This window comes from Saccopteryx bilineata, chromosome 6 (genome assembly GCF_036850765.1).
Source record: "Saccopteryx bilineata isolate mSacBil1 chromosome 6, mSacBil1_pri_phased_curated, whole genome shotgun sequence".
NCBI classification, from domain to species: domain Eukaryota; kingdom Metazoa; phylum Chordata; class Mammalia; order Chiroptera; family Emballonuridae; genus Saccopteryx; species Saccopteryx bilineata.
In genome coordinates this window covers 171,268,309-171,281,242 of record NC_089495.1, presented here as the reverse complement: position 1 = coordinate 171,281,242, position 12,934 = coordinate 171,268,309, and the positions used below count along the sequence as shown (strand labels likewise).

Below are 12,934 nucleotides of genomic sequence, written 5' to 3'. Positions count from 1 at the left end.
AGAGGTGCCCCTTCCAGAAGTGCAGCGGGGGGCAGATAAATGGCCTCAGGGGATCGCATGTGGCCCGCGTGCAGTAGTTTGGGGACCCCTGACTTATATTGTGCTATTTCCCCACTGTCCTGGGTTCTCATCTCCTTTCTTATCTAATTTTGAATTGTTTTTAAATCATTCCATTTCCACCCTCTACTATTACAGAATATTCCATTTCTACTCCTTAGGAATAACCTTTTTTATTTTTAGATTTTATTTATTCACTTTGAGAGAGAGGGGAGAGGGAGAGAGAGAACAAGAACGGGGGAGGGGGGAGGAGGCAGGAAACATCAACTCCCATATGTGCTTTGACCAGGCAAGCCCAGGGTTTTGAAGCAGAGACCTCAGCATTCCAGGTCGATGCTTTAGTCACTGCGCCACCACAGGTCAGGCCTCCTTAGGAATACCTTTAAAAATAGTAAGATTCAGGGTTTACCAAGTTAAACAAAGCTTGACTCTGTAGTATTGTAATTCCATAATCCCTTTAATTCAATGTTATTTATTTCACATATTTAATCTTACCCTTATTTCAGCAACCCCTCACTGCCAACATTATTATTAGTCCCTTACATTTTTTTGGAGTTGCCCAAATAAAATTATTTATTACCTTCTTTATTTTTCATTGCTTGTACATCTCATGCTTCCCATTTGGCATCATTACTTTCCTTCCAGGAACATCCTTGAGAATTTCCTCTAATAAAGAACTGTCTTGTTTTTTTTATCTTAAAAGTTACCTCATTTCACCTGACCTGTGGTGGTGCAGTGGATAAAGCGTTGACCTGGAACGCTGAGGTCGCCAGTTCAAAACCCTGGGCTTGTCTGGTCAAGGCAATGTATATTAGTTAGTTGTACCTGTTCCCTCTGTCAAACTTGCTAGGTTATTTGTAGTTTCTTTCCCTTGTAGGTATCTTCAAACTTATGTATAACTTAAAGAACAGTAAGAAGTTTTGAAAATTGATGTCAATCACTCCACTATCCCGTGTTCTCTCACAGATCTCTTTCTGCTGGTCCTCATTCACGTGCTCTGCATTTTTTTGTGGTCAGTTATTCTTAACTAGGGATTGCTCCTTGTCCCTCATAAATCATACCTGGGGATTCACTGAAGGTACAGTCCTTCAAAGATCTGTTTGCTTGTGGACTGGCTCAGGAGTGCTGTCTGTCTAGGTCAACTCTAAAGTAAAGAATTTAAAAATCAGTTTGAGGCCATGGCCAGGAGACTCAGTAGATATACTGTCATCCCAGCACAAGGTCCTGGTTCAATCCCCGGTCAGGGCACACACAAGAAGTGACTGATGTGTACACAACAAAATGGAACTAAGTGGAACAAAGAGTCAGTGCTTCTCATTCTCTGTCTCTCTTCTCCCCTTTCCCCTCCTCTACCCCCCAAAAATCAATGGAAAACTTTTTTTAAAATTGGCTTGAGAATTTCTTACAACTTAGGTCATGAGATCTGCATGTGGGGCACCTTGTGAGTTCAACTCCACAGCAGGCAAACAGGCCTAATTCTGATTCATCTTCACCCTGAAGGTGCGGGAGCCTCTGTGGTTCCAGCTCTAAGGGAAGGTCTTCCACTGCACTACCCCTGCGCCCAGAGGTGCCATCAGAACTCAGTTTGCCCAATTTGGGCAAACACAACCTTAAGGGTTGTGCTTTTCCTGTCCAGGACTGCACCTCTCACTGAGATTTCGGCCTCCTCATTATCTTCCAAGCCATTCAGTGCTTTTAGACAACGTTTTCATCTGTATGGAGCACTTACCCCACCCCTCCCCAGGCAGACCACCCCAGTCCACCCTGTCACCAGACATACAGTGCCCCTTCTTTCTTCAAGCTACTGACATCTGGCACTGTTGTCACTCCTAGGCAAAGCAAATCCCAGCCAACCATGCTCTTAAGAGGAAAAACATCATCCCTGCTACATGACAGGAGGGCTGAGCATGCTAGGGAACCTTTCAAAGCCAAAACCGGGTACACAACAGCCCAGGAGGAGGGAAGCCCACAGTGTCCTTACGCTGCCCACCCTGGGCTCTGCACGAGGATTCCAGGGGGTGGGCCGATTTTTAGGTTAGAAATGTATGGGTCAGGGATGAATGACCTCTGGTATCCAAATGCTGGCTCCTTTGTTTTCAAGAAATCCACTTAATATTCCAACACTTATTACATTAACCTGGGCGGGGTGGGGGACCTGAAGAAGAATTCAAGTCTCCATCCAGATCAGAGCCCTGCGAGCTCCTCCTCCCTTTATTTAACTGCAGCGGAGGAGCTGCCTTTCTGCTCAGATTTGTGATTAACAGGCAGCATCTGCTCACAGGCAATAAAATCTGATCCTCTTTCACAAGCCCTCTGCAAAGGCCATCTTTGATTAAGGAATTCTGCAGCCAAACCTTCCCATCTCTCTGACAAGGAGAACCACAGCATGAGAGTTATTTCTTATTAACAACAACGGTAACTCAAACTTCATTCTGGCTCTGTTTTCAAGTCGGCCATTGTATGATGTATTCCAAGCTCTCATTCACCGCTGGTGGGAGTATAAATTAGTACCAACACTTTGCGAAGAAGTCTGGCACTCGCTTCTAAAGCTGTGTATGTGTCTCCTTGTGGTTCCAAGATCCCACTCCTTGGAAGAGAGCCAATGGAAATGTGGACAAGTGGTCACCAGAGTCAGGGGCAAGATTTTGTATTTTTTAATTTTAAAATATATTATAAGCTCCAAATTAGAAACTATCCAAGTCCTCATCACTAGTGAAATGGATAGACTGTGATGCATTCACACGATGGAGTACTACACAAGAATGAACTAGCCCGACAGCATGGCTGAACCTCACACATATCCAACGAAAGACCCAGAAGAGCATATGCCGTATGATTCCGTTTCCATCAAGTTTAAACACAGACCGAATGAATCTGTGTGCTAGATAGAAATCGGGAGAGCAGATATCCTGGGGGATGGACAGCAACTAAAGGGGGCATGGAGCAGCTGTTGCAAGGGGCAGCATGGGGGTGATGATGTTTCTTAATCTGCTGGTTAAACAGGGTATGTAGCTTGTGAAAGTTCATATTGACCTACAGACTTACAACTGCATTCTTCTGTACAAGTATTTTACTTTAATAAAGAGAAAAAAGTGTGTGTGTGTGTGTGTGTGTATGCACCAACTTTGGTAGGAAAATTATCATGTCAGTCTTAAAAGAGGAACATCTTTAACCCTTTGAGTAGTGAGTTGTTTTTCATGCTCGCTGATCCCCAGGAGTGAGTTATTTTCAAAAAATAAAATTAGTTACAGTTACAGTTTTATTAACTTAAAATCATGTTTATTTGATAACCAATTTATGAAAACAAGAAGAATATACTCTTCCTTTTTTTAATGCTGCCATCGTACATGTAGGTTCATACTCTGGATGGTCAGGAGGTCCGAGGATGTACATGAACATTCGTACTACTCAAAGGGTTAATGACCGGAGAATCGGTTGTAGACTTTCACTCCTGCCAGACCTCACCTGTGCACACACACATACACGATGTCAGCTGGAACCACAGTCAAGATGGGCAGTCACCTCCTGCTTTTACCATCCCAAGACCCTCACTGTCCCTGGCCAAGCCCACTTTGCCATCCTCCTCACCAACTTAAAAATCACACCATTCAGCCTGACCAGGCGGTGGCACAGTGGATACAGTGTCGGATTAGGATGCGGAGGACCCAGGTTCAAGACCCCGAGGTGGCTAGTTTGAGCGTGGGCTCATCTGATTTGAGCAAGGCTCACCAGCTTGAACCCGAGGTCGCTGGCTTGAGCAAGGGGTCACTCGGTCTGCTGTAGCCCCTCAGTCAAGGCACAAATGAGAAAGCAATCACTGAGAAACTAAAGTGCCACAACAAAGAATTGATGCTTCTCATCTCTCTCCCTTCCAGTCTGTCTGTTCCTCTCTCTCTGTCTTTGTCACACACAAATAAACAAAAAACCAAACCATTCAGAGTAAGAGGCAGGATCTGCCAACTCAAAGATTTACTGGACTTCAGAGTCGTGGCAGAAGTTGACCTTTTAAATATCCCTTAACACATCACTAATAAGACTTTCATTCAGGGTGTCAATAATTAATTTAACTCCTCAGCACTGACTCCTTCCTTCCCTCTATCACTGTGATTACTACTAAATTCCAAAAGTTAAGATTCTTTCTAATTACCACAAATATCTAGAACTCACAAAGAAATGAAAACGTATTCAACAGAAATAAAGCTACATCTAATTCCTATTCAGGACGAGTCTTAATTGAAAAGAAAACAGTTTTTGATGCAGTTGAGTTGTGCATTTTAACGACTGAATGAGAAGTTCCAGAAAAACACACAAGTTGGGCTTGGACCAGAACAAGGGTGTTTCGTATAAAACGAGTAGGCCAGATCCTCTGGTCAGAAATGGATAGAAGGCCAGGATCTACTTTTCATTTCTTTGCCTAAAAGCAAAAGCAGAAAGAGAGGAGGAGAAATGAGGGATGGGCTAGGCATGAACGGCCTCTTCCCAACCAGACCACCTGCCCCAACAATTTTTCTCTACCTGCCTGTCTTTTATTAACATGTCCTTCCCAAGGAAAGAAAGCCACCATGTGGGGGGGAGGCAGGAGGTGAATTTAGCAGCTCCTCTCGCTCCTCAGTCCAACTCCTCATTCTAACTGTGAGAAGAGAGAACGGAACCCCAGCTATAAGAAAAAAAAGCCCTGGCCGGTTGGCTCAGTGGTAGAGCGTCGGCCTAGCGTGCGGAGGACCCGGGTTCGATTCCCGGCCAGGGCACACAGGAGAAGCGCCCATTTGCTTCTCCACCCCTCCGCCGCGCTTTCCTCTCTGTCTCTCTCTTCCCCTCCCGCAGCCAAGGCTCCATTGGAGCAAAGATGGCCCGGGCGCTGGGGATGGCTCTGTGGCCTCTGCCTCAGGCGCTAGAGTGGCTCTGGTCGCAACATGGTGACGCCCAGGATGGGCAGAGCGTCGCCCCTGGTGGCCGTGCCGGGTGGATCCCGGTCGGGCGCATGCAGGAGTCTGTCTGACTGTCTCTCCCTGTTTCTAGCTTCAGAAAAATGAAAAAAAGAAAAAAAAAAAGTCCCTTCTACCACTAAGGACTACTAGTGCCATGAAACAAAATCCATCTCTTTTCAGAGCAAGGCAGCTCGCTGTTCAAACCAAAAATAACTTTGCTTTCTGGTGTGTCATCAGTGATATGCTCAGTTACTCTGCAAGCCCCACCTAATGCTCATCAGCTAAACAGGGAAATAAAGGCGCAAGCTTATACTTCTCAGGGAAATGGGGTGGCAAGGGCCCAGTCTCGTGAGGAGTCCTGGCGTCAATGATGGACTGCGGAGAAACAGAGCACTGAGGTCAATACAACCGGGGTGGAGGTTTGAGGCTCCAGGGACAGAGCAAATGCCCAACCCTCCCCCCGGGGTCACTTCAAACCCCTGGCCTCTGCTGGCAGAGCAGACTGTCCACATTGGATAGCACCCCCCCACACTGGTGTCACTTTCCCAACTGTAGCCAGGCTAGAGGAAGTTCAAAAATTACCTGGCTTTGGGATATATTTATATTTGATGCCCTAGGAATTCGGATGACTTCAACTAAATAATAATACACTCATAGAACACAAGCACTAGAAAATCATCTGTCTGCTAGCTCAGCAAGCATGGGCACCTACTGTTTGTCAGTCACTGTCCCAGACATTAGAGACACCTTGAAGAAACCAAACAGACACATCCCTGCACTAACAGAGCTTATGCTCCAGTGGCAGAGATGACAAAATAATTTACATATGCAGCATGTCAGGTGGTAATACTGAAGAGAAAATCAGGCAGAGGAGTGGGGCAAGGAGACAAAGTAGGGGTGGGAGACTACCAGGGACTGCCACTTTAAATATGGTCGTCAGAGAGGTGAAGAAGATTGGGGAGCAAGCCATGTAGCCATCTGGGAAAAAGCTCCTCACTAACAGCAACAGCATGTGCAAAGGCCCCGAGGCAGAAGCATGCCTGAGAAACAAAGATGAGACCAATGTGACTAGAGCAGAGGACAAGGAGATGGTAGGACTGAGCAAGGAGGAGAAAGGCCTTGGAGGTCACTGTAGAGACTATGGCCAAGGAGAATCTTGAACTGAAAAGTGACACAGTTTGCTCTCAGAACAGACTACAAAGTAGGGGGTGAAGGCAAAAGCAAGGAGACCACTCTAGAGTTAGTGACATAACCCAGGCAAAACAGTATTTAATAAATATTCATCAAATTAAAAAAAAATAGCCCAGGCAACATGAGAGGAATTTGGAGCAGATGGCAGCAGTGGACCTCGTGAGAATGACTGAACTCTGGACCTGCTCTGAAGGTGGAGCTGCCAGGATCGCTACTGAACAGGACCCAAGCACGAGAGAGCAAAGCGTTAAGGATAAACCAAGGTTTGTGGCCTGAAAGATGGAGCCATCTGGCCTAGTTTCATTTTACACGAGGAGGAAACCGAAGCTCAGGAAGAGAAAAGTCATGTCCAAGGTCACACCACTTATTCCTGGAACTGGAAGCCAGACCAGTGCTCCTCCCACTGCCCTCCGAGCTACAGCTCAGCAGGAGACACTGGTGACCACTGGGGAGCCCTCCAAGTCCCCTCTGCTCTCTGATGCTGGAGTGGACAGGGCCCTCAGGGATGGCCAGTCCGCACACGTGGCATGCAATCACGGTGGGATGCTGGTGAAGGAGCAAAGGCCCTGCCCAGAGGAGCAACCACAGTCCATGGCTGCCATTCAGGAAGGCAGACCTGGTGTGGCCAGAAATTCCCATTTTCCCCAAGAGAAGCCAAACATCTAGATTTTATGAAAAAAAAAATGCCATTTTTAACATGTGGTTTAATTGTTTAGTAACATGAGGTTGGCCAAGCAAATCTCACGTGCAGACCAAGTTTTGTATGGTGCCCATACAGGGCACCAGCCTGAACCCAGTCTCAAAACAGCCTAAAACAGATCTTGTTCACTCACACCTTCACCAGGGTTAGGGTGTGGAATTAAAAGTTTGAGTTAAAATGGTCCTTTATTCTAGCTTTTGAGCCAGAAGATGATATTCACTGTCACTATAAATAGCTGATAAATTCGAACACAATCTTAGTGGACCACCTCTCTGTCCGAGAAGAGAGCAAGTAGCTGCCCATCATTCTGGGTAGTTAACTTTGGTTTCATGTTATTCTATTCAGAAAACTAAGATCAGCCCACTAGTATAACAGCCTTGCAAATAGTCACTGACCCAAGAAACAACTTACTTCAGCCAAGTATAAAAACGCCAGTATATCGGAATTCTAAGGTTGGGGAATTTGCAGCTGTTCCAGTCAGGTCAAAATAACTGAATGTAGAAATTACAAAATTTTCGTTATGAATTAAAGTTGTTGCCCACTGCTAGCCAGGTGGGAGACACATGTCACTTATAGCACTTAAAGGAAACACACTAGATACGTCTGGTTGTCAGACCTGGGAGTCGGGTTGCCTGTTTCGGGAGACTCACCAGAATCTACTGGGCTAAGAAAACAGCCTTCTAGGAAGTACCCGAGTTACTTTTCTATCATGCTAAGTGGCCCTCTTGCCCAGCTCTCTCACTTAGAATTAAATATTTATTTTCCCCACAAGCCATATGTTTTTTGCCCAATAACTATTTTTTGTGTGTTTGGTTTGACCATTTTGATTCTGTTGGTACTGAGTAAGAATCTCTCCGAGGCAGGGCCTCTATCTGTGCTGCCCACCCACCCTCCTTTTCTTCCTTTGGTATGCAACTTACAATGCACACAAGGAGTTGGGAGTAAATGTTTTTCTACAGGTGAGGTATCTCATTAGTCTGAAGCGTATAAACTGCCACTTGTCAACTGTTTCTGACATCTAGAATGAGCAAGTTCAGGTGGTTTAACATATTAGTATTTCTAAATGAGCCAAAGGAACAGAGACATGAATGTTTAGAGAACACCCACTACCTCTAGAGTAGCACTGTCCAAGGGAACTTCCTGTGATGATGGAAATGATCTAAATCTCCACTAACCAACACATAGCTAAGCACTTGAAATGTGGCTAGTGTGATTAAAAAACTGAGTTTTAAACTGTATTTAACTTTAAGTTTAAATAGTTCAATGTGGGTACCGTGTAGGATAGATGGTCTTAAGATAAGAACTAGGCTCGCTCCTTTGTATTTATAGTGTTTGCAGGCCCAGCACATGAGATGCTTAACAAAGAAATGAAAAGTACCTTCTTGTATCCTCACATTTCCAACTGACTCCCCACCTTCCTTCCACTGAAGCGCTTCTAGTTCTGTGTCCGCCCTTCATAGGTAGTTACTGTCTCAGCAAGTGTGGAATCATATGGCCCTATAGGTGAACATTAAGAAGGCCATGCCCCCATCACCCAGCACTGGGCAATGGGAACCCTGCCAAGGGTCTCCATGTTCTCACCACAGCATGGGGTTGTTGCACACCTAGATGTGTGTCAAAGTTGTAGCATCTGATTCTAAACAGTAAACCTGTAAAGTAAAGTTAGTTAGGCTCAGTTTCACTTGTCCAATGACATACAAAACCACCAATGAGACTATGTTAAGAAGTATTGTGGTCTACCTCATTTAGTCCACTTTTATTGTGTTACGGGCCAGGCCTCAACTACTGCAGGTCCAGATGTACAGATGAAGAGTGCAGTCCTGCCTTCATAATTCTGACTGACCACTTTTCCTTCAAAACAAGGTTTTACCAAAGAAAAATATGTTGCCTAAAAAGAACTGTTGATTCCCTGCCTATATGTTATTCACCTATTAGTTTAAGATCACAGGAATAAAAGAACTAAGAGGAATCTGGGGTCCTGACACTTTTAAAAGGTATCCCTGCTACATAATAAACCAATATCCCATTAAGTCACTTGTATTCAACCATTTAAATGGAATTGTGTGCTCCATAATTACTGCAGCCTGTTGACTTAGCGCTCATTTCAGCGAAGAGCAAAATTAGTCAAATGTGACTCAATAATTTGGGATTGTTTTAAAACTCTCCCAACATCAAGATACCACTCAAACTTCTTACTCTCTGTATAGATATTCAGAAGCTGATTCCTAAGTATAAAGTAATTCTGTTAGCATAATGGCTCCAGCTCTACCACTGGACACCCTCTATTTCCAAATCTCAAGATGCCTTTCCTGTCCCCCTCCCACCCTCAGCAGGGGTCCCCTTGCCCTGCAGGCCACATTCTAATTGCTTTGGGCCACATTCTACTTGCTGCCACATTCTAATTGCTTCAGTGTAAAGGGAAAACAACCTACTAGATTGGTCCCCACCTTCCGTCCTTTGCTTAGATAGAGAGGGAAGTGGCAACTCCAGGACCTCAGAACTAGAAGCTACTCTCTGGAAGGGAAACAGGTTGGCAGCACATAGTGAAGCTGACCTTTGAAAAGTTCATAAAGGAACTGAGACATCACCACAGTAAGCAGCAAGCTGCAGGATCACCAAGACTTCTCTGGTGTCAGATTAACGGGAAGTTAAGGCAACCAAGCACAGAGGGAAAGTGTAAAGCAAGGAGGCAGGGTCAGTGCAGAGTACATGCTCCCAAACGCAGAGGGATGGTGTAAAACATGCAGCTTCCCTCCTGGGAGTGCTGGACAAAAGACCTAGGTTTCCAGACCCTCAGCAGCAGTGTTCCTAAAGAAATCTCTAGCTTGGGATGTGAGGCCTAAATTCCAGAAAATGCCCATCAGGCACCCTCATCCTGCAGGTTGCAACACACTAGGCAAACAATGATGTGGGAGACTACCCAAAGCCTCCTCCGTGCTTCCTAGGCTCTGATGATCTTCGACCTCTCCGAGCTATTGCCAAACTGCCTCTGTTTGCACAAGGTCCCTGTTTCATCCAGCACTCACCTGGGAGGCTGCCCAGCTCCTACTTGTGAGTGTGTTTTACTATCTCCAGGCTACAGATAAGGAAACCCAGGTTCAGAGAGGTTAACTGCAGAGGGTCGGTAAGCACGGTGGATAGGGGTGGAATCCAACCCTGCATTTGCAACAGTCACGATGGACCCAGACCCAGATTGCACTTCCTTCCCATGCCCCACATGTCCTTAAAACCTCATCCCAACAATAACGGCCAACACTTGTTGACTACTTCCTACACGTGCTGGGTCTTAGGATTTTCTCTTAAGTAGAAACGTCAGCAGCCCTGTTTTTCACACAGGGAAGTGGACACCCGGAGTGAAACAGCTGGGTCGAAGTAACCCTCAAAGGTTTCTGAGATTTCAAAAGCCCCCTCCCTTAATCGTTACAAAATACCAATCTACTATTTACGATCTATAATCTGGAAAGGGGTTCCTGCAGCTTCCCAGACAATTTAGTGGAAGCATGGACCACAGCTTGCCTCCCCTGCTCCAGGGAGCGGCCAGAGAGCCCCGCCGGCCGGGGCAGGCGCCAGGCCGGGTGCCAGCGCACTTGGCCGACCCGGCCGGAGATGCCGCTTCCGCCCGGACCTGGCACCGCTGGTCCGTTCATCGTGGCGTGGGAGGAACGGGGCGGGCCATGTAGGGCCCGAGGTGCTCCTGTCCCCTCGCTGGGCGCCCTAGTGCTGAGCTCCGGGCAGCTGGGCCGAGGAAAACGGTGCCGCCAGGGGGAGCAGGGAGCCGCTTCCCGCACTCCGGGAAGTTGCCACGGAGGCCTCCCGGGCGTCTGGACCCTAGACAGCCCTCAGTCCCCGCACGGCCTCACCCGCAACCCTGGGTCCCAGGCCCGTCCCGTCGGGGGCTGTTCGGCTCCCAGAAGCGCCTCCAGGCCGCAGCCTGCAAGCGGACGCGTTCGGCCCGCGGGCCCCCCATTCAATCCCGCCCTCCTCCTCCCGCCCCTCCAGCCCGGCCGGCCTCCGCTGCCTTCCGCCTGTCCCCCCACCCTCTCCAGCCCGGACTCCAGCCCGGCAACGTCATCCGGCCGCTTCCCGAAACTTAACCCCTTCCTCCGCCAGCTGTGCCTCGCCCCGCCCCGCCCCGCCGACAACTTTCTTCGCCCAACTTCGGAGCGCGCGGGCCGGTCCGACGGCCAGGCGGGGAGGGAGGGGTCGCCACGTCGCGCTGCGGGTCCACCGCGGGTCCCCCAGACTGCGAGGGCCGCGGAGCTCACACTGCGGGGCGCGCTCGGCCGACGTCCCTGCACAGGGTTCTGCCCAGCACACGCCCCCAGGACCAGACCCGACCCGACCCGACTCCGAGGGTCCGCGGCTGCGGCGACGGGTGGCGGCGCTGCCGGGGGAGGAGCCGCCAAGGAGACGTGTCACTGGCGGCGCGGCCGGCCCCGGCTGCGGCCCCGGCGCCCCGACGGCCCAGCCCGCGCGCCGTCGCCGCCACTGCAGGGCCCGGCCAAGTTTCTTACCTGCAGCCGGAGAAGCGGGAGGGAGAACGTGAGGGCAGGGGCCGCCGTCGCCGCCGCGGAACCGGGAGAGAGGAGCCGTCCGAACCTCCACCGAGAAGCCGCCCCCAAGCAGATGCAGGCGCCGCGACCCCGACGCTGCCCGCCTTATCCGCCGTCCGCTCCGGCCGCTAGCTGGCTGCGTGCGCGCGTGTGGAGTCGTGGCACTTTCTGCCTCGGAGCTGGCGAACGGCCCCCTCCGCCGCGATCGCCGCCTCCTGGCTTCCCCACCCGGGCCAGCCATTCATCGGGTAGCCTCTCCTCATTGGCCCTGGCCCCGCCACTCCGCCAGCCGCTGACCAGTCACTGCGCGGGCGGCCAAGCAGCGGCGGCGGCCATTGGGCAGAGAGGTGGGTCTCCGCCTCGGCCAATGGGAGAGGGGAGGAGCTGCTGGGGAAACCGGGAGGGCGGAGCCAGGGCGGGGCGGGGCAGCGCGACGCAGCGCTGGCCCTGCGCGGGGGCGGAGCGGGGCCGGACGCCCTGCCAGACGGGAGGGGGGGCGCCGGCGGGCCACGCCCACTCCGGGCCAGCGGCGCAGTTCCCAGAGGCCGACTTGAAGCAGGCTCCGCCTGGTCGGGTGACGAAAGGTTCGAATCCCGGCATCGCTGGGACTGCGTTCCTGTACCCCGCGGATCTGAGATGGCATTGGGTGTTACCCTGAGCAGGGCTGCGCAACACGCCTACAACTGGGAGAAATGCTTTATTTAAACCCAACTACTCCCAAACAGCGCCCCCTCGGGGCCCCAGGTGTGAGGACAGGCTCTGTTGGGGGTCAGTCCTGGGAGGACAAGCCCTATCTTCAGAGACTGCAGTCAGTACCAGAAGGTGCACAAGGAATGGAGGGTGGACGTCATCGCACTCATTTTTAGGGAGGGTACAACTGAGGCATAGTCTGTTTGAGTTATTCAAACCACAGCTGGCAGAACAATAATTATAGTCCGCCTTATGGCTTTTACTCCATGCAGTGGGGACAGCCAGAGAGCCTGACCCAAGAAAACACCCATTTCCCAGAACTGAGCAAATAGTGGTTCTTCATCACATGACGTTATTCCCCAGTGTAAGCCAACACTCTTCATAACCAAATGAGTCTTTAAGATCATTTTAAGGCTGGGGTTTAGCCATTATATCAGTGTTTCTTAAAGCTAACTCTTTGAACTTGAGCCAAAGCTAGTGCCTTTGAAATTAAGGTTTCTGAGAGGCCAAAAGGGATGCTGCAGCCTGATCTTCCCCACATGACTTTCCGGGCCCCTGTGGCTGCAGAATCCTGTTCCTAATACCCATTTCTTGGCCAATTTTACATTTTCCCCCCTTCTGTTTATCACTAGTACTGTTGTAGTTGGTGTTAGGAAGATGTGGAAAATATAAGCTGTCATGAGGGAATAATGGGGCTGATGACATAAAACTGTTTATTTCTATTTTTAATCTCAGCAATTCCTTACATATGAATGATTTATCAATGGGAATTAACCTGGATTAGCTCTCAATATTCGGTCTTTCTCCAGTGGTGT

General features: G+C 49.3%; 1 protein-coding gene across 5 annotated transcripts in view; it reads right to left on the bottom strand.

Annotated features, from left to right (window-relative positions):
* Positions 1-11,681, bottom strand: part of RRBP1 (ribosome binding protein 1) — a 74,743-nt gene extending 63,062 nt beyond the window's left edge. For 3 of the 5 annotated variants that reach the window (XM_066237665.1, XM_066237669.1, XM_066237667.1), the window contains exon 1: positions 11,391-11,681. The gene's annotated coding sequence lies outside the window, so the exon portion shown is untranslated. The remainder of the gene's footprint in view (positions 1-11,390) is intronic. The other 2 variants (XM_066237666.1, XM_066237668.1) reach the window with 1 other exon arrangement.
* Positions 11,682-12,934: the final 1,253 nt, after the last annotated feature.